The sequence below is a fragment of the Microtus pennsylvanicus genome, chromosome 1 (assembly GCF_037038515.1).
Source record: "Microtus pennsylvanicus isolate mMicPen1 chromosome 1, mMicPen1.hap1, whole genome shotgun sequence".
Lineage (NCBI taxonomy): Eukaryota > Metazoa > Chordata > Mammalia > Rodentia > Cricetidae > Microtus > Microtus pennsylvanicus.
Window position 1 is genome coordinate 209,330,364 of NC_134579.1, and position 19,058 is coordinate 209,349,421.

Below are 19,058 nucleotides of genomic sequence, written 5' to 3' on the forward strand. Positions count from 1 at the left end.
AGAAAGGGGGAAGAGAAAGTGGCTTATTAACCGCCCCTCTTACTTTGAACTGTGTATTCCAAGGCTGTGATGCAGGCTTCTATTTTTACCTATAATATTTCAGGGCATACTCGTGCATGTTTTAAACTCAAACGAACGAAAGGGTCTGAAAGATGGAGTGATTTTCTTTTAATTAAATTCTTTTATCCCATTTTCTTTTCAGCTAGGGATTCCAGGAGGTGAAGAATGCGTCTCTAAGTCACCACCTTTAGAAACAATGAAAAACAGGGGCAGAGATGTAGAGTGCCGCCCACACAACCTTTGCTCAGGAGGGGACCCTCTTTCTAGAGTTTCTGTCCTCAGGGAATTCTCCTACGTGTTGTCCTCGCCTGCCTTTGGCAGAGGAACCGTAGCAGATGCCACTGTGTATCTGCTCCGAGGCTTGCTGTCAGCCATCCTGACATCCATCCAATCAGATACACAGTAAGAACCTCACTCCAAATCTGCTAGATGCTGCATGACCAAGGGTAAAGGATGTGGGACCCTGCCTGCAGAGTCTTGTCAAGCGGCTTAAAGACACCGGCAGCAAAGCCAAGCATACCATGCCCCACAAATTCATACCTCACTCTCCCAACGGACACAGACCTACACCTTCTGAGTGGAACTCTTTCTTAGGCTTAGGCTTCTCGGTCATCCTCAGCAATGATACTGAAGGACACACGGTTTGTGTACCCTGTTCTCAACCTTGTCAACCGCTGGGAAACCAACCCTGCTTATTATTGACAGGAGTGGGGTCCAGTGACAGTGTTTCCTTTCTTATTGCTAGCCCTGACTGTTGGCTCAGTGTAAAGATCCCTAGAGGTACAGTGCTCAATGATGGTGAAAGCCTTCTCCAGCTTGCTGTCTGTTCTTCCTACTATCATTCCACTGGTTTCATGTGTCTTGAGGGCTCAGTTCTCATCTGGACGTGTCTGTTTAAAAGCCTAGAGATCGATTGATTCAGTCATTCTATTGTTGTGATATCAGAGTTGTCAATGCAGTGGTAGATATGAGAAACAGTCGAACAGTGAAGAGGGGGAGACTCATCTTGGTTTCAGAGGTTTTAATTCATGCTCAGTTGCTGCCGTCACTTTGGGTGTGAGGCAAGGCAGAGTATCCTGGTGGAAGGACCAGCAGAAAGGAAGGGTGTTTGCATCATGAATGCCAGGAAGCAGAGTAAGAATTAAAAGATTCCAGGACTAGAAAAATACTTTCAAATGCCCAGTTCTATTGATCTACATCTTCCAACGAGGCCCTATACTTTAAAACTCCACCAAATCCTAATAATGCTATGTCATGCTTCCATAAATGGATTAATCTGTTGATGGAGATGGAGCCCTCATGGTTCAGTTACGTCCCCAAACACTCTTACGTTGGCAGCTACATTTTTAACATGAGCCTTTAGGGGCATTTGAGATTCAATCAGGAGCGTCTATTCATCCAGGATTAAATTAGCTCCCGATTCAGTAAACCATGCATGGGACTAAAACTTCCTCTGGAGGCTCACAATAGAGAGAGGAAGACAGACAGTATGGTGAAGACTATGATATAGCACGTCAGTAAAAATACTAAGCATAGAGTTGGACAGTTTCAAGGAGGGATTCCTGCACCTGGGTGCCTGATGGATAGTGGACCAGCCAACCCTCCTGCAGGGGCACCATTTGTATTCTAGGATAGGCAAATGGCATTTCCTAAAGTCATTTAGTGTATAATACACCATCATTACAAAGAGGTTAGGGAAGCAGAGGGTTTTTTTCTTTTTTTTTTAATTGATTTTTATTGAGCTTTACATTTTTTTTTTGCTCCCCTCCTGGTCTCTCCCCTCTGTTTCAACCCTCTCCCAAGGTCCCCATATTCCTAATTTACTCAGGAGAGCTTGTTTTTTCTACTTCCCATGTATATTAGATCTATTTAAGGCTCTCTTAGGGTCCTCATTGTTGTCTAAGTTCTCTGGGATTGTGATTTGTGGGCTGGTTTTTTTTTTTTTTTTGCTTTATGCTTAAAAACCACTTATGAATGAGTACACGTGATAATTGTCTTTCTGGGTCTGGGTTACCTCACTCAAAATAATATTTTATAGCTCCAAAATGCCCCTTGACTGAAGAATGGATGAGGAAAATGTGACACATTTACACAATGGAGTAGGAAAAATAATGACATCTTGAATTTTGCAGGCAAATGGATGGAATCAGAGTTTTTAAGAAAAGGTGATATTGGTAACACTCTGAAGGTCTTCAACATGCTCACAAAGAAGGCTGAATATGTGGGCTATAGATGGAGGACTGGTATCCTCCATTAATGATCCAGGCAAAAGAAAATTCTTTACCAACAAATGGTATGTAGGGGTCAGATCCTTTATGATCTTGTCTAGTGATGGAGAAATGTACACTTCATTAATATTGTAATAAAACTGAAGGGTTTTCATCAGATAAAATTTTGTTTACCAGGTATTGCACAGAAGCAAAATGTCAAGGCATTATCTTCCTGCTCTCATTTGAAAGATGTATCAAAAGCAACAACAATAAAAACCAACCAACCAACCAACCAACCAACCAACCAACCAACCAACCAACCAAACAACCAACCAACCAACCAACCAACCAACCAACCAACCAACCAACCAAAACCAAGCTTCAAATGTGTGCCACTCATTTCTGGTTCCCCATCAGAAAAGGACAGACTCATAGTAGACACTTTTGTGACTTTATTAGTGCCCAACCCAAACTTGGGTGGTTTTCAGAAGTTTGTCAAATGGAAATTTTCTTGAAGAAGTCTAAGAGAGTTATCTCAGCAGCTATCAAATGTCTAAACTGTGAACGTAAGCAGAGCTGCATAGCACACTGACCCAACTTGCTGAACAGCAGAAAGCTTGATTGAATTTCTCTGGGAAGCTAACCTTGTTCAGTGGTACCAAGAAGAAAACTATTGACATTAAACGATACAAGAGAACCAAGGAATGCCAGAGTAAAGTCTTGGCGCTTTCCCCACGTTTCTGCTGAATGAATTGTAGCCTACTGCATAGTGGCCAAAGCCCAACAGCACGATAAGAAAGGCCTCACTCGATCTATAAGGGATCCTAGTCTCAGCAGCTCTGGTATTGTGACTACCTAAGTGTGTAGATACCCTAGGGTCACCTCCACTGAGAGTGTCATTTAGGATTGGTACACATCACGATATTTCAACCCCTGGTAAGACCACGGAACCCAAATCACCACATTTTATCTTTTTGTGTGTACATGTATGTGTGCATGCGTTCCCATTTGTGTGCAGGTGCATGCATGTGTGCATGTGTTGAGGCTGGAAGGAAACCTTGGATCTCATTCCTCAGGTGCCATCAGTGTCCTCTGGAGACGGTCTTTTGCTGTTTTGAAGCTTGCCCAGCAGCTTAGGCTGCCCGACTAGGAGGTCTTGGGATCCTTCTGTTTGTGCTCTCTCAGCCCTGGGGTTTCACACATCTTCCACTATGCTCAGCTTTTTTCACTTGGGTCTTGGGGGTCAAACTCAGCTGCTCGTGTTTGTGTGGCAGGAATTTACCAACTAGTTTCTCCTTAGCCTCAGATTCTCTTTTACAATAGAGATTTATAGGTGCTGTTCCATACCTTCTGGACCAGAAGTTTTCTTGGGAAGCCTAAGAGGTCTATATTCTAACAAATCTGCTGTTTTGTGGGTTTTCTGTTTTATGAAAATTTGAGAACTTATTTTATGTCTTTCCTATTGATTTTGAGATGTGTTTGGCCCCATCAGAATACAATTGCATGACCTATAGAGACATTCTGGTCAGTGACAGACCACATGGATAATGGTGGCCACAGAAGATCATGTTGCCTAGTAGATGTCGTAACAATCCTATTTCATGTAAATATTCCCAACCACCCGCGTATTATAACAACTGTGCTAGTGTATCCTATCTCAGAATGCATTTCCCGTGTGAAGCATACATCAGTCATTTATGCTGGTCTATTCTGCGCAGATCTGGTCACTAGGATTTTGTTATCATTTTATTAAAGTCAAAAGATACTTGAAGAAAAATGATCCCTTTTACTCATTTCCTTTTTGCTAGAGAGAGGGTCTCCTTATGCATCCATGGCCTGCTGGCCTGGAATTCACTGTGAAGATGAGGCTCATCTCAAACTCACAGAGATCCACCTGCCTGTGCCTCCCAAGTGCTGGGATTAAAGGTATACGCCACAATGCCTTGCTTTCTACTTACTTTAAATAAATGATCTGATTATTGAAATCTTCGTGTGTGTTTTTGTTGATAGCTTCTTGGTCTTGACATGTGCTTAAGTAATTGTTTCAGACTTGATATTCATCCTCTAGAAAGAGGGTAAGAAAGCATTGCCCCTTCCAAAGTTTATGTCTTATGGTGGTTTGCTTAAGATGTATTTACACTTTTACAGAATATAGGTATCTTTGACAACAGATGAACGCTTGCCCAACTTAACACACTTCATAGAAAATTCACCTGTCTCTAAGGACCTTCAGCTTCCTTCCCTTTTCTTCAATCCTCCCAGCTATGTCCACAGGTTACACAGATCACCAAGGTCGGATATAAGGGAGAAAAGGAAGATAAGGCTCATCTCAGTCCTGCATGAAGAAGAGGCTGTGGCAAACGTCTTTTCTTTTCCCCCGGTGATGAAGGGGTGGTGTTTATAGGCTGATTGCATGAATATGAGTTTCATGGTTTTTAAATTCTAGCACCAGCAGCGGGGTTCCTTCAGCAGAAAGCCTTGATTGAGATGCTAAAGGCAATGAGAAATAAGTGGAGCTGCTAATTAGACACTCTGACTGAACGGAGTGGGAAAAGAGAGCCCTGTGGAACAGCAGGGATGGCCTATGTGCCCAATATCTGACAATCCAAAGTTTCAGAGTGCAGAGGTAATAGATGGACTATAATTCTCTCTGGGCAGTTTTGATTTGAGGGAGTCCTGTCGGGCCAATAAAATATTGATAAAACAGGTATAAAATGAATCACTAACACATTACCCCATCCCTTAGTGAGTTAAAGGTATTGACAAATTATCTGGATGCTAAGGCTAACATATCTAGCTTATTCTTAGGTTGTATAGTCCAAACGCCACATGAATAATGATGCTGATATTTTAATGAACTGCTTTCTTCTGTTTTCGTGCTTTTCTTTGTCACCAAAAAGGAAGCTGACGAGTAGCAGCTAAGCGTACAATGATGTGTTCCAATGCCAGGTAATTCAGTCACTTAGGATACAGCCACATCACTGATCAGGCATCTTTATCCTGTGTGACCCTGCCATAAACTCAGCCAACCTGGGATTGTATCTGTTGTCTTTAACAGTCTCTGGTTTGTCCCATTTGTAGTAGAGCCGAACATTAATAGGTAAAAGCACACGTCCCTTCTCTTCGGCAAGGCATCCATCCAGAAAATAAGCCCTGTAACTAGAAAACTAGAAAACTACCCACCAGACACTGCATGTTTGAAAAACCAAAACAGGTTAGAATATAAGATAATGTTCTATTTTTCACCTTCTGTTTTTCAGATCTGCCTGCTAAGCCCTCTTCTGTTTTTGCTTCCCTTTTGGTTTTGTGGTCTGGTTCCATTGTCAGAAGATTTGGGATGTTAGTTACCTTTGTAAAATTGATCTAATAATTTATTTTTAAATCCATCATACCTATTAAAAAGAACTTAAACAGTCTTCTCTTGCTATATACAATGTACCTCTGATTTGAAGGATTTTACTCTAAGGCCAATTTATATAATCACACTAGTTAACTTTCTAAATAACTGTTTTCCTCTTTTCTTCCTTAATATTCCCTGACAAGTCTGCTCCGATTCGTTTGCTCATTTAGAGACAACTAATCTTGGTGTGGTAGCATTACAGTCCGTACTCAACTACGGTTAGTTAGTCCGGGGCATATTTCCTAAAAGAAAATGGGATGTGTCGGGGGTGGTGGTGGAAGGAACTTTGAAAACCCAAATTTAGTTGTGAAACTTTCCATATCTTGGTTATAAAGCCAAATTCTTTCACTGTGAAAAAAATTAGTTCAATATGCAGTATAGTGGAACAAGGTTCCATTGTGTTCCAAGAATGCCCTGCACGCAGTGAACTGGAGAGGAACAACTGGAGCGTGCAGGGAAAATTTGTTCTATAGATCTTTGGTGTCAGAGGAATGATGAAGGTTTTGTCTCACCCTCTTTTGCTCAGGCGTCCAGATTAGAGTTTGCTTTGTGGCCAACCATTTGCAGCATAAAGTGCGTTTTTTCAAGGGCCAGGTTATCCTCCAGAAGACCCCACTTGTGGAAATTCCCAGCCTTGTTGCCTCTCTGTATATAAAAGCCTCTCCAGCTTCACCCATGACTTCGCTAGCTGGCCCGCCTGCTCAGTGGTCCTGAGTGTTACATGCATAGGGATGCCTTTGATAAATGTGAATCTGGAAATCAGAACCTGCTGATGCAGGTGGGAATCTGGTAGTTTCTCTTAGACCTTCCACAGACATGCTCGGTGAAATCATGAAGTGGAACCAGGGAAGCCAATGGAAGTTTCTAGAGCTTTCTGGTTTGTTATTGGTTCTAGTCAGAAGTCAGCTCCTTCCTGGTAGAAAGTGAGTTAGGAACAGGGTAAGAATCTCTTGAGTTTTGTTATTCAACACAAAGGAGCCGACTTTGCCTTCCAAGCAATCTAACATCAGTCATAAGGACAATTGAACTTGAGTGCATGGCCTTACATCTAACCTGGAGTTATCATTCCTAAATACTTTCTTCAGCATGCTGTGTGGGACCCTAAAGTAGGACACTTTCCAGAATAAGAACTCGTCGTCCCAAATTTAATTCATTTTTTTCCTAAGATGGATTCCAATCTTCACAGCATGCTGCCATCTATTTAATAAAAACCAGGGCATGCATATTCCCTTCATTAAAACCTCTGCGATAAAATGAGTTTTCAGTGTTTTATTATATTTAAAAGTTTCCCGCATTAATATTGTATTGTACAGACTCTAATTTTAGTCATGGATTTATTAAATAATCAACAAATAAAAGTAAATCATTTAATCTTTTATATGCATCAACTACTTTGTCTGATCAAGGCTTGTGATATTTATGGCTGTCTGGTGGGAATCACAACCTTTTAACTATTGATATTTTTTTGAAAACACTAAAATTTAGACTGTGGGGCTCTTGAGTATCATAACAACAATATATGTTCTTACTTCTGACTGAGTGTACATGACAACCCTCAGCGACTTAGTTGCAAGGCAAGACATAAAATACTATGGAGAAAAATATAAATGGGATGCATTGATAAATAGAGATAAGATTAGACTAAAACAACCTGCTCACTTCAGATTTGTCAAAACCACACAGCATCAAATAATGCTTTGATAAAATGCTCTGGCGTCTGAGTCGTGGGGGTAAACAATTTTATAATGCTTTTATTCTTTAAAAAATGTTACCCAATATATTTGATCATATTCAATCACCTCCCCAGTTAATTCTAATCCCCACCTCTCTTCCCATCCAATTTTATTAATTCTCTCCCCCTCCTTTCTCCTTCCTTCCCTCCATTCCCATAGAGTACAGTTTCTATAGGCTAATTACCGACTTTCTTCCTTCATGAAGCAATAAAATGCCCATAGCTCCTCATCTAAGGGTGAGATTTCGTGCCCACCTGCCTCCTTCATGTTGGGATTTTGTTTGCCTTGATACTGTGTGTATGTCTTGCCTGTGTCACACTTATGAGTTTATATGTATCATGTTGTGTCTGAGAAACACTGCTTCCTTGTAGTCATCCACCACCTCTGGTGCTTACAGTTTTTCTGTTCCCTCTTTCACATAGATCCCTGGGTCTTGAGAGAAGGACTGTGATACAGACATCCCAGATCGGGCAAAACATGCCAATTGTGGGTTACTGTGTTGACTGACATCTATTGTAAAAGGAAGCTAATCTACGAGTATAACAATAAATCACTAGGAATAGCTTTGTTAGTATGTTCATTTAGCAGAATAGTAATATCTTTTCACTTAGGGGCCATAGCTTAGCTAGTCACAGATTCTTGGCTTCACTGAAAGTGTTAAAAATGGATTCCATCTAAAAAGCGGTGGGTTACCCCTGTAATTTCATGCCAGTATTACACTGGTAATCATATCTTGCCAGGCAGGCCATTATTTTCACTTGCATGGTTCATAGGGGGTAGGACTGATAACTACTCTCCTTCCCTGGTAGCTTGCCTAGCACCTTCCATCACTATGAAAGCTAGCCAGTAGGGATGAAAGGTCAAATTTATTACCTGCTTGATGTCTCCATGTTCTATGACTCAAGTCCGTGGTGTCTTTAGCAACAGGGTCTTACCTTCAAGTTGTGGAGAGTAACCAATAGCTGGTAATGTTTGGGTAGTCTGTGGGATCCCATGTTGGTCAACAACTCAAAAAGAGGTGGCCAATTCTTAAATTTTATTTGGTGGTGTATAGTGCTAGCTGGGATAATGTTCTCCCCATTTATAGGGTAATCCAATTTAAATTGAATACATATATATTTAACTAAATTAAGCTAGTATGCACATGTTTATGCATATTAGAATATATAGAAGGAAGTACTACTTCTACAGTAGAAGGTTTCCATATGGCTTTTCCAAAAGGCTTTTAATGTTTAGTACTCTTCCCTGTATTCCTCCATCTACCCTTCGTTCCTATCCCATACTTCCTTTAATCCTTCTTGTTTCATTCCTCCTTTCCCCATCGTAACACTGTATTTTATTTTTGGAGGCTATTTTGAAGAAGGACATAAATATGAAGTTAGCTGGATTGAGAGGCACTGTAGAGCCGATGAGTCTTGTGAGCTCTGATGCATGGGGTATAATGGAGGGGGCTTGTTTAATCTTTGTAATCTTTGTAATCTTATCTCCACCTTTTCTCTTTCTCCTTGTCTCACTCTGGATCTCATGTAGCCAGGGTATGTCTCAAACTCATTGTGTATCTAAAGATGATTTTTTTCCAATTTCTGATCTTCTTCTCCACCTCATAAGCATAAGATTGCAGGAATTCACTATTAGATATAGATTTATTCCCTGTTTGGGCTCAGACTTTAGTGGATACTAAGGCAAGCTCTGTAATAGCTGAGCTCCAGCAAAGCCATGAGCTCAGATTTTTTTATGCATCCTTCCCTTCCTGATGTCCTCTTTCTGTCCCTGCCTGCCTGGTACTTATGTCCTTTTCTGTTTCTCTTCCCCTCCCTTCTTCCCTTCTTTGCATTCCTTCCATAATTTCTCAGTGGTTCTCCTGAGGGAAAAAATGGAGTTTCAGGTTTGTAATAACACATACTCACCACCTGATGATCTGGAATAAGAACAGTTGTGCTTAGCCCCAGGTCTGCAGCTTACATCCAGGCTGTGTGATCTTAGAGAGGTCCCCAGGCACTCTGGGCTTCAGTTTTCTCTGATGCTATATCTACTGTGTAGAAATGGTGGAAAAGACAAATAAGAAGATATGTTAGGTTCCTATGTAAGCTGCAGATGAGCATCTCCAAGTCTAGCCACGCTCTCATTCCATTTCACGTTTTATAATGACTGCCCTCGCTGCTTCCACGCCCCTTCTGTAAGCATGCAAACACATCACCACTGTCTCTTATCCACCGCACACTTCTAGATAGGAGAAATGATTCTTAAAATTAATAACAACATCTGAAATGATAAGACCCAGCCTCAGGCTATGCAAATTGAACTGTAAGTCCAGGGAGCAGAGACTCCAGTTCACTCTTGCTCATGAATCCACTCAGAAAATTCCGCCAGCGTCAGTGTTCCTTCTTTCTCTAGAACGCCCCTTGAGGGCCCGAAGGCCTAACTTTCTTGTTCTCTCTGTGTTTGGATCTTCTTCTGGCAAGTGCATGGATGCCATATGGTATCTGAAGAGATTAATGCTTACATCATTTTAAGACCTGTTTGCTGTTGTATGTTCCTTTTAAGGGACATCTGCCCCTTGGTCTGACTTTCCTATACTATTTGAAAATGTGCCATGCTCATTTATATTTCGGTCAATAAGAGAACATATATATTTTCTGTTTTCTCTCGCTAATTCATTGGATTATGTTTTTGTTTGTTTACAGGCATTCCGTGGTTTCCAAAACAGACTTCTCGGGACAGACTCAAAGACAAAGCAAATAGAAATAGCTGAGAAAAAATCCTGTGTTGCTTCTGACCTGGGTTACCATAACAGAATGAGTACATATGGCTAAGACTGTGCCCATCTCAGCTCTCAGCACTCATAAAACTGCAATATCCCAGGGCTGCCTTGCACGCACTCTGCAGTCAAGGGGTTAAGCAAGCTTTCTATTTTATGGGCCCTTAAATCCTAAGTGATGTTCTGTGTTGTGCATTATAAGGACAGCCAGGAGAGCGTATATATAACTTTTCTTTCCCCTTCACATCACCTAAGTAAGAGTCTGAAAGCCTGGTAACATCCCAGGAACGGGAAAAGCATAAAAGCATTTTCCAGACATGGGAAGTGGAGGAGCGGCATTATGACTCCCCACGCTTTAGAAACTATGTCTGCACACATGCAAGCATACAAGCATGCACAATCCCACACATAAGCACACACCTACACACTCTCATAGAAAACACATTCAGGAAGGGTCTGCTTTTTACAAAAGAACAAATTGAAAAAGAAAGTTGCAAAAGATTCTTTTTTACAGTGTCAGTTTCCTTATAAGCTGTGAACATTATCTAACGTGGAAAGATCTAAGACTAAGAGATAAACATTGCTTCTTTTTGTGATGGGATCTTGGTCCTTTTGTTTATTTCTTCAAAATTGAAATTTTAATTTTCAAAACTCACTAAATTTCTCATGGTCTGAGAATCTATAAGCCTTCTTAATATTACTTTTATTGTTTGTTCTTTGCAATTCATAAGAATTGCCATTGAAGTCATTGTGTCTATAGGATGCTTTCATCTTCAGTGTTAGAAAGCATTCCCTTCAGTGACTGACTAAAAATTCTAAGAGGCTACAGGTATGAGTGGGTGGAATTTATGCACATGTGCCTGTGTATAACACCATCATCACCCTTTTATTTTGTAAAAGAAAACCAACAATGTCTGTGTGTATGTATGTCCATCTATGTGTGTGAGGATGTATGTGCATCCGTGTATGTGTCTCTGTGTGCGCGTATGTGTGCCTGTGTGTGCAGGTGGATTGCCTGTATTCTCAAACTCAAGCCAGAAGAAGTTGTTGGGTGTTCTTCTCTATCATCCTCCACCTATTACTTTAGGCAGGGATTTTTTCTGGGACCTGAGACTTGTCTTTCCTTGGCTAGGCTGGAAGCCAGCAATTTTCCTGGACTGATCCTATGCAACTGGGTTAACAGATGTGTGTACCACATTCAGCATTTTATATAGATGCTGGAATCCAAACTCCAACCCACATGACTGTGTAAAAGAGCTCTGAACAACTGAGCCATCTCCTACAGTCCATCTTCTTATGTAGCATACTTAGGCCTCTACATTTCATCTCTTCTAAACAGAATGTTTTTGAGTGGGTATAAATGTATGCTATTAATGTTACTCTATTAATTCTATTTTTCACTTTTATTGAGGATTAAAAACTTACATAAGTGAATAAAATATAACAATCTGAAGTAAACTGTTCAAAGAATATATACATATACATATATATATATATATCAAAAAGTGTGAAGTCATAGACAACACAATAATATCTTCAAATATGAAAGAAGAGTGTCAATAAAAATTGGAGCACTTTGTTGCAAGGAGGCCCACTTGTTGGTCCCGGCAGCTCAGAACCAAAATAATCACACAGAAACCATATTATTTAAATCACTACTTGGCCCATTAGCTCTAGCTTTTTATTGGCTAACTCCTACATCTTAATTGAACCCATGTCTATTAATCTGTATATTGCCACGTGACAGTGGCTAACGGGCTAAACTTCCCAGCATCTGTCTCTGGTGGCTCCATGGGTTCTTTCTGACTCCGCCCTTCTTTCTCCCAGCATACAGCCTACCTTTCCCCGCCTAGTTCTGTTCTTCCCTGCCATAGGCTTAAAGCAGTTCTTTATTCATTAGCCAGTAAAAGCAGCACATAGACAGAAGGACCTCCCACACTAGACTTCCATGTACTTTTGTACAGGCTCTATTCTATTTGATTATTCTTACTATGTTTCCTTTGTATTGTACCTTTGTTTGGTCAGTGCTAGGTTGAGTTTACTCTTTAATCACCCATCCTACTTGGTTTTCACGGTAACTAATCAAGAATACATCCTGTAGCCTTCAGTTACAAAAGCTTTTTTATTGTTATTTTTCTGCCAATACTGCCTTTCCTCCACCTCTCTGTTGTCTATGTTTCTTGTGACGATGCTTTATATGACCGGGTCAGTTATGGTTTTAATCTTTCTTCCCCACTCTTCCATGTTGCAAAACTCTCAGGATTTCTTTGAGATGTTTTCTGCTTCCATAATTATCTCTTCCACTAAATCTATAATTGTCTAAAAGCTGTTATTTTAACTCAGGTTTTATAACTATATAACAACTTGTACATTCATTACATTATTTTCTTTTGGTGTTGTATTTTCATGTGTATGGCTTCTACGGTCTTTTACAGCTTATATTTTTTACTTTTTCATTTTGGAGCATTTTAGTTTTTTTTTTTTTATCAAATATCAGTGGTAAAATTTACAGTCTCTTGGTTACCACATTTTAAATTGTCTTATGTTCCTAAAATATCTGTTCTGTGGCATATAACCTCATTTTTACATGTCTCAGAGGCTTTGGTCTATTAATTCTCCTGATTCTTGCTTATGTGTCTTTGTCTTTCATATGTGTTGTAATTTGTCTTGGTCATCATACACGCATGGTGCTGGGGGCAGTAGCAGAGAGAGAGAGAGAGAGAGAGAGAGAGAGAGAGAGAGAGAGAGAGAGAGAGAGAGAGAGGCAGATTTGTGGCATAGGCTTTTGAAATCTCAAAGCTAATCCATCCTCCAAAAAGAATACACTTTCTAATCCTCCCAAATGCTTCATCAACTGGGGACTGAGCATGCAAATATATCAGCCTATGGGGACATTCTGATTCAAACCACCAAATGATTAAAAAAAAAACATTCTAAGCTGGTAAAATGGCTGAGTGGGTAAAAGTGCTTGGTGAGCAACCTTGACACATCTCTGTAGCCCATAGTGGAAGAAGAGAATTGGCTCCAGAATGCTGTTCTCTGACCTCTACACACAAGACATAACATGCGATAGCACACACACACACACACGCTAATAATAATGATAATAATAGAAACAATAAAATAATTTTTTTCTTCTGCCTTTATTCAAAAATTATTTAAGGCTTGCTTTAAGTATGTTCCTGTAGGTGGGCTCTGTCTTGAGTTTTGCAAAGTGCCTGGGGCATCACTAATCCTAGATAATTTTTTAGCTGCTGTTTTTGTTTTGTTTCCTTTTTTATTTTAATATTGTTGTGTAAGCTGCTGATACCTTATTGAAGTCACTGGACCAACCTAATGATAAGTTGAACTTGGAAAAGAAAACTTGGGGTGCACATGGGGAACCTAGTTATGTCATATCCAAATTCTATGCAAAAATCAATATTTCTATTTTACCATGACAATTACTGCAATGCTATCCCAAATTTTCTACCTGTTCTCTTTAATTTCTCATTCTTGCCACTACCGATGTCATTTTGTACCTCAATATAAGAAGAGCAGCATCTAGCACAGTGTTTAGGGCTGGCTACTTTCATCATATACATTTCTTTAGACAATTCTCCTCTTCTGAAATCATAGAATACTCTCCTGTCTTTCAAAACCACTATAGTTTATTGCCAAAATCATTAATTATGTCATCGCCTAGCTCCGATGAATTTCATATCTACATACTAGAGAAAGAAAGAAAGGGGACATAGGTTAAAGATAAATTAAAAGGTCCCAAAGCCAAAAATCAGGTTTTTTTTAAATTTTTTAATTGATTTTTTTAAAGCTATACATTTTTCTCTGCTCCCCCTTTTTCCTCTCCCCTCCCTTTCAACCCTCTCCCATGGTCCCCGTGCTCCCAATTTACTTAGGAGATCTTGTCTTTTTCTATTTACCATGTAGATAAGATCCACGTATGTCTCTCTCTTAGGGTCCTCATTATTGTCTAGGTTCTCTGGGATTGTGAATTGTGGGATGAAGATCAGTCTTTAATTACATATCCTTCATTACCTTATTGACTATGTTAGGGACCTCAGGTACACAAGGAAAGGGATGCTAATGGGATCATGGTCCATCTCTGCCACATCTTTCTCACCATTCAATGAGCACCCACATCAATACATGGTTGACAATTTGGTTGTGATGTTTGTTTTGTTATCTTTCTTCCTGTGCAGGCTGGCTCTTTCTTATTCAACCCCAATGCCTAGGCTTCCAGTTCTTCCACCGACTCCTTCTTCAGCTTTGCCTCTTTCAGAAAAAGCCGCCTCTGCACAGTAAGTATCTTCATATAACCTAAAATGATCCCAGTTGGTTTTTATTCCAAATGCAAATTTTTGTTAGTCTTGACATTGTTCCTTGAGGTAGAATGATGAAACAATGCTTCCTTTGGAGTACAAATCATTAAAAGAACAGAAGAAGCTTTGCAGACCCAGGCAACAGCCCTGAGTACTAAGAGCTGCTTGACTTTCTCTGCCTGGAGCCTTATAGAATTATGTTACCCCCAACTGCATGCTTTGAACGCAGGTGAATTCAGGAACCTATTCTGTTTCTTGGTCAATGCACACGTGTAGCCAAGACACCTGGCACTATTGTCAATAGCCTACTGACACAGCCCACCGAGATCTCCCCTGAGGCCCACAGTTTGCCCTGGGTTGCTTTCCCACCTAAACTTAACGAACTGAATTGTGTTCAGGAAAGCTGCTGGCTATTAAAGACTGTCCCCACCAAGTTGCTTAGATTGTCAAAGAAATAGAGATTCAGCAGTAGGACTGCAGATCTTGATGTCTGAGAGGACTCTTGAGTCCAATCTGGAATGGGTAAGATGACTGGGTTACAATACAGCTATAATTAGAAACACATTTTAGGGAACATATATTTTCCTTAAAATTTAATGGGCTCATGAAACAATATGTCCATTAATACCTCAGTGTCCCCATAAATTTAACCTAGTTCTGATTTGTTCCATCATTTTATCTGTGTAAGTTGTATGTAGGATCCACTGAGCTATGTCGTATAATCAAAGTTATACCAATGCTAGGGAATGGCAGGTCCTACAATAGCTTGATTGCACAGTAAGCCATCATAACTGTAGTTTAATCCTCATAAGGATTATTTAAACCATAAAGGCCAATTCTCCCTTCTCAGACATGAGAGATTTCCAGACGCATCGCTGATGACGTTGTGCTGGTCAACAGAACAGGGTCAGTGCAAAGGAAATCAGAGCAGAGAGCAATGTCCGACGCATGGTATTTTTGGCAGATGTGGAACTCAATCGATACAAAGCTCCCAGTTTAATACTTTCTGCTACACATAACGACACGACACCAGATTTTTGAACTGCAAGGCGACATATTAAAATCAATATTAAGCACAAGTGTGAGCTGGTTCCAGGAAAATGTCAGATGAAAAACCTACGGAGGTCAATCTTAGTGACCAGATTTTTCAAGCTATGCCCTATGCAATGCTGCCTCTAAGTGAAGCACTTCACATTAGTGACACTGATGGTATACAAGACTCTCATTAAGGAATGCTGCTTAATAAGTGTTTGCCACAGTGCTGGATTTTCTCCAACCTTCTCCCCACCTTTTTTGGCATTTACTCACTTTGGAGATTCTGATGCATCTGGTGAGCCCTGTTTCTGTTATTTTCAGTTCCAGAGTGAGAACAGTAGAATGTATGTGTTGGCATGTCAGCCTTGGCAGAGGACAGGGGATGGCAGGCGTGATGTTTACATACATTGGTGACATTGCTAATGTGTCACAGAGGCAAACAAACTTGAGAAGCACAATGCCTTTCCATGGAACTTATTCTCTCTTCTATAATCAAAGAACCATTTCTCCCACTGAGTATCGGTTAGAAGCACCACCTACTACCCCATCTTAACCAGAAGCGATCTTGCGTATCTGAACACAAACTTTAAATGCAATAAAAAATTCAATTAGGATACATCTACCTATACTCGAGTGTCTATCTGAAAAAGAATTATATTGACGTGTTTTGAAATTTCTGGAGTTTTGAGCCCCCAAGGTGTGTTTAAATGGTTGCCCTTAGGTTTATGAAGTGTGTGGCATGAAGTCCCACACTTAGCAACCTCATTAGGTGATAGATACTTTCTCATCTGGAAATTGGGGAGAGAAGTAGCCACAGATGCCATGAGTCTTAGAGGAGATCATTTAAGAGGGCTTTTAGTAGAGTGTTTGGAAATCACTAGGGCTCAGTGAATATGGGCTCTGCTCATCATATCAGCATATTCTTGTACAAAGTGACCCTTAGCAGCGCTCTACATGTTGGTTATTGATCTCAGAGCGGGTATTCCAATACTCCTAGTTCCCTGCTTGTTATTTTGGCCAAGTGATAGAATCCACATTGAAGTCATGCTGATGCAACTCTGCTATGCAACTCTTCCTCTTGCTAGAGTCTTAGTGAGGCATCTGCACCGCAGATCAAGGCAAGGCTGTTCAACCTCTTTGTTTCCAGATGTATAAAATTAACTGTACAGGTAAGTGATGTGCTTCGTGGGCTGCCATGTGAACAAAAAGGAAAGCGTGAAAATGCACTTAACAGAAAGAAAAGCTTCAAGGAGAAGATGCCATGCAGTGTGGCACCTACAGCCATCAAAGCACACAAACATAATAGCAAGAAATCACTTCTCAACGAGGTCAGATCCTCTTTTTTTTTTATCCATTCAAATATTTACACTTCCTTCCCTCCTCCCAATACCTTCCCACTCCCCCACGGTCAGATCCTCTTTAGTGGCAAATGAGTAAGCTCCAGAGTAGACGGCTGCAGGGACAAGTGTGTCATGTTCTGTCTATCTTGCTCTGTGAGGATACTCTATGGTTTCTAGACCACAGTTGCCTGAAAGCTGCCCTTGCTGCTCAAGTGGTTGAAAAAGATGCTCTGACCTTTGATTCTTAGAATTGTTTGGTGAATAAATCCAAAACAGCCCCCTCTAATCTATAAAGAAATAAATGTGATAAATATGCAAAAAAATTGAAAAAAAAAGTCCCACTTGAACACATTTTCAAATCATGTTGAAAGGGATTCATAGTTTGACAAGGATGTGTGAATCTAGGGTCTGATGCAGAAGGATGCATAAAGCAGTTTGCAGCCCACACTGTGGAAACTAGAGCTGTGCATCCCCCACCCGAAAAGTGTCCTTTGTCTTTCCCCATCACCATAATTAACTAGTTCCTATTCATTAAACAATGAAACAGACAATTAAATAGTAATAATAGTCCTTTAATTATGAAGGTATTGTTATCTGCACAGAACATGGAGGGGAATTGCTGTAGCTACGTTTCAAATGCTTGCCTCCCTGCTTTTTAAATACAGGAGAAAATGTTCACCATTTCAGAGCCTCTAATAAGAAAAAGGGGCAGAATCTACACTGTGCACATGACCGTTTCCAATAAGCAGGAGTCTTACTTATTAATGGAGTAAGCATTGATCAGGACATGTGAACTCTTAACGAGCGTCCTCAGTATTTTTCGAGAGGCATCTCTAACCGTGCTAAGAATCATCAGCGAGTATTTTTAGGCACAAGGATGCGTGATTACGATCAAAGTCCTGTGCTTGACGACTTTCAGAGTTTGTTAAGCACCATAGCATGGGGGTGAAATTCAATTTGAACTGCTCCTCAGCTTGTCTTTCTTTCTCCCCTTTGGGTAGAGTGAGATTTTAATACCAGAGTTGGCTCCAGCGTTATTATATTTTGATACAATGGAATAAATTATCACATCTCCCGTTCTACAAAAACAAGCTGCATTACCAAAATGTTTTGTCCTCAAGACTCACAGTTCGCCACATTGGAGATTTGATTTCTTGAGAAAAACTGTTAATATAAACAACTTGGAATAGAACCACAGAAAAATTCCTTCTTGTCCACCCAGTCAATTAGAAAGAAACACACGGCCTTTATTTCATAATTTAACATACACTTAGCATCTACTAATGGTTGCATATGCACCAACAAGCAAGTGGGTGGCCACTCTACTGAAATCACAAACTCTGTGACCTTGGACAAATGATTCCTCTTTGCCTCAGTTTTCCCTTTGTAATCAGATGCTACCCTGAAGGGTTTGATGACCAAGTAGTCTTTCCAAATCCAACACTTAGCACGTCTCAGATTTAGGGCACACTCAGGAACTTCCCTTTGAGGTACATTGTATTTCTTAGACTTGCTCCTCTGATATAGAGTTTGATGTTTTCAGGCCACGAACCACTGACTCTTCCTAGAAAGATAAAAAGAAGCAATTATTCTTATTTTGCTCTTTTGTTTTCTTAATCAAGTATACACTGGATTTGTGTGTTTCTGAGAGCAATGCCATTTTACCACAGAAGGCGCTTCGCCTAAGACCCTTGGCTTCATAACCATTGGGCAAGAAACAGTGGTTCTTTGGAAATCTGAATCAAGCTCTTCAATGTGCCTCAGCTTCTTCTGGCAAGGACTGGTGATCCCTGGGACCACAGAGTCTCAGAAAAGGACCCATTTGGATGAAGGGTGAAATCCTCATCTACAGGACAACAGCCATCAAGGCTCCCCTCTGAGTCCAAGCTATGTTCCAATCTAAGGATGTAATCATGACAGGCAGTTCCCTAATCTAGGCAACTAGCTTCCAAGTCATGCTTTCTAAAGCTTAGTACTTTTCCCATCCTCAGTAGAGAGGCCCTTACTTTATTTTATGTATTTGTTTTACATTCAGTGTTTGCTCTTTCCTTTTCTCCCAGTCCCTCCCTCCTACCTCCCTCTTTACCCTCCCCGCAACACATCCAATCCTCTTCCATTGCTATTCAGAAAAGACAGGCCTACCAAAGATATCAACAAAACAGCATCCCAAGTTGCAGTAAGACAAAGCACCCCTACTTGTGTT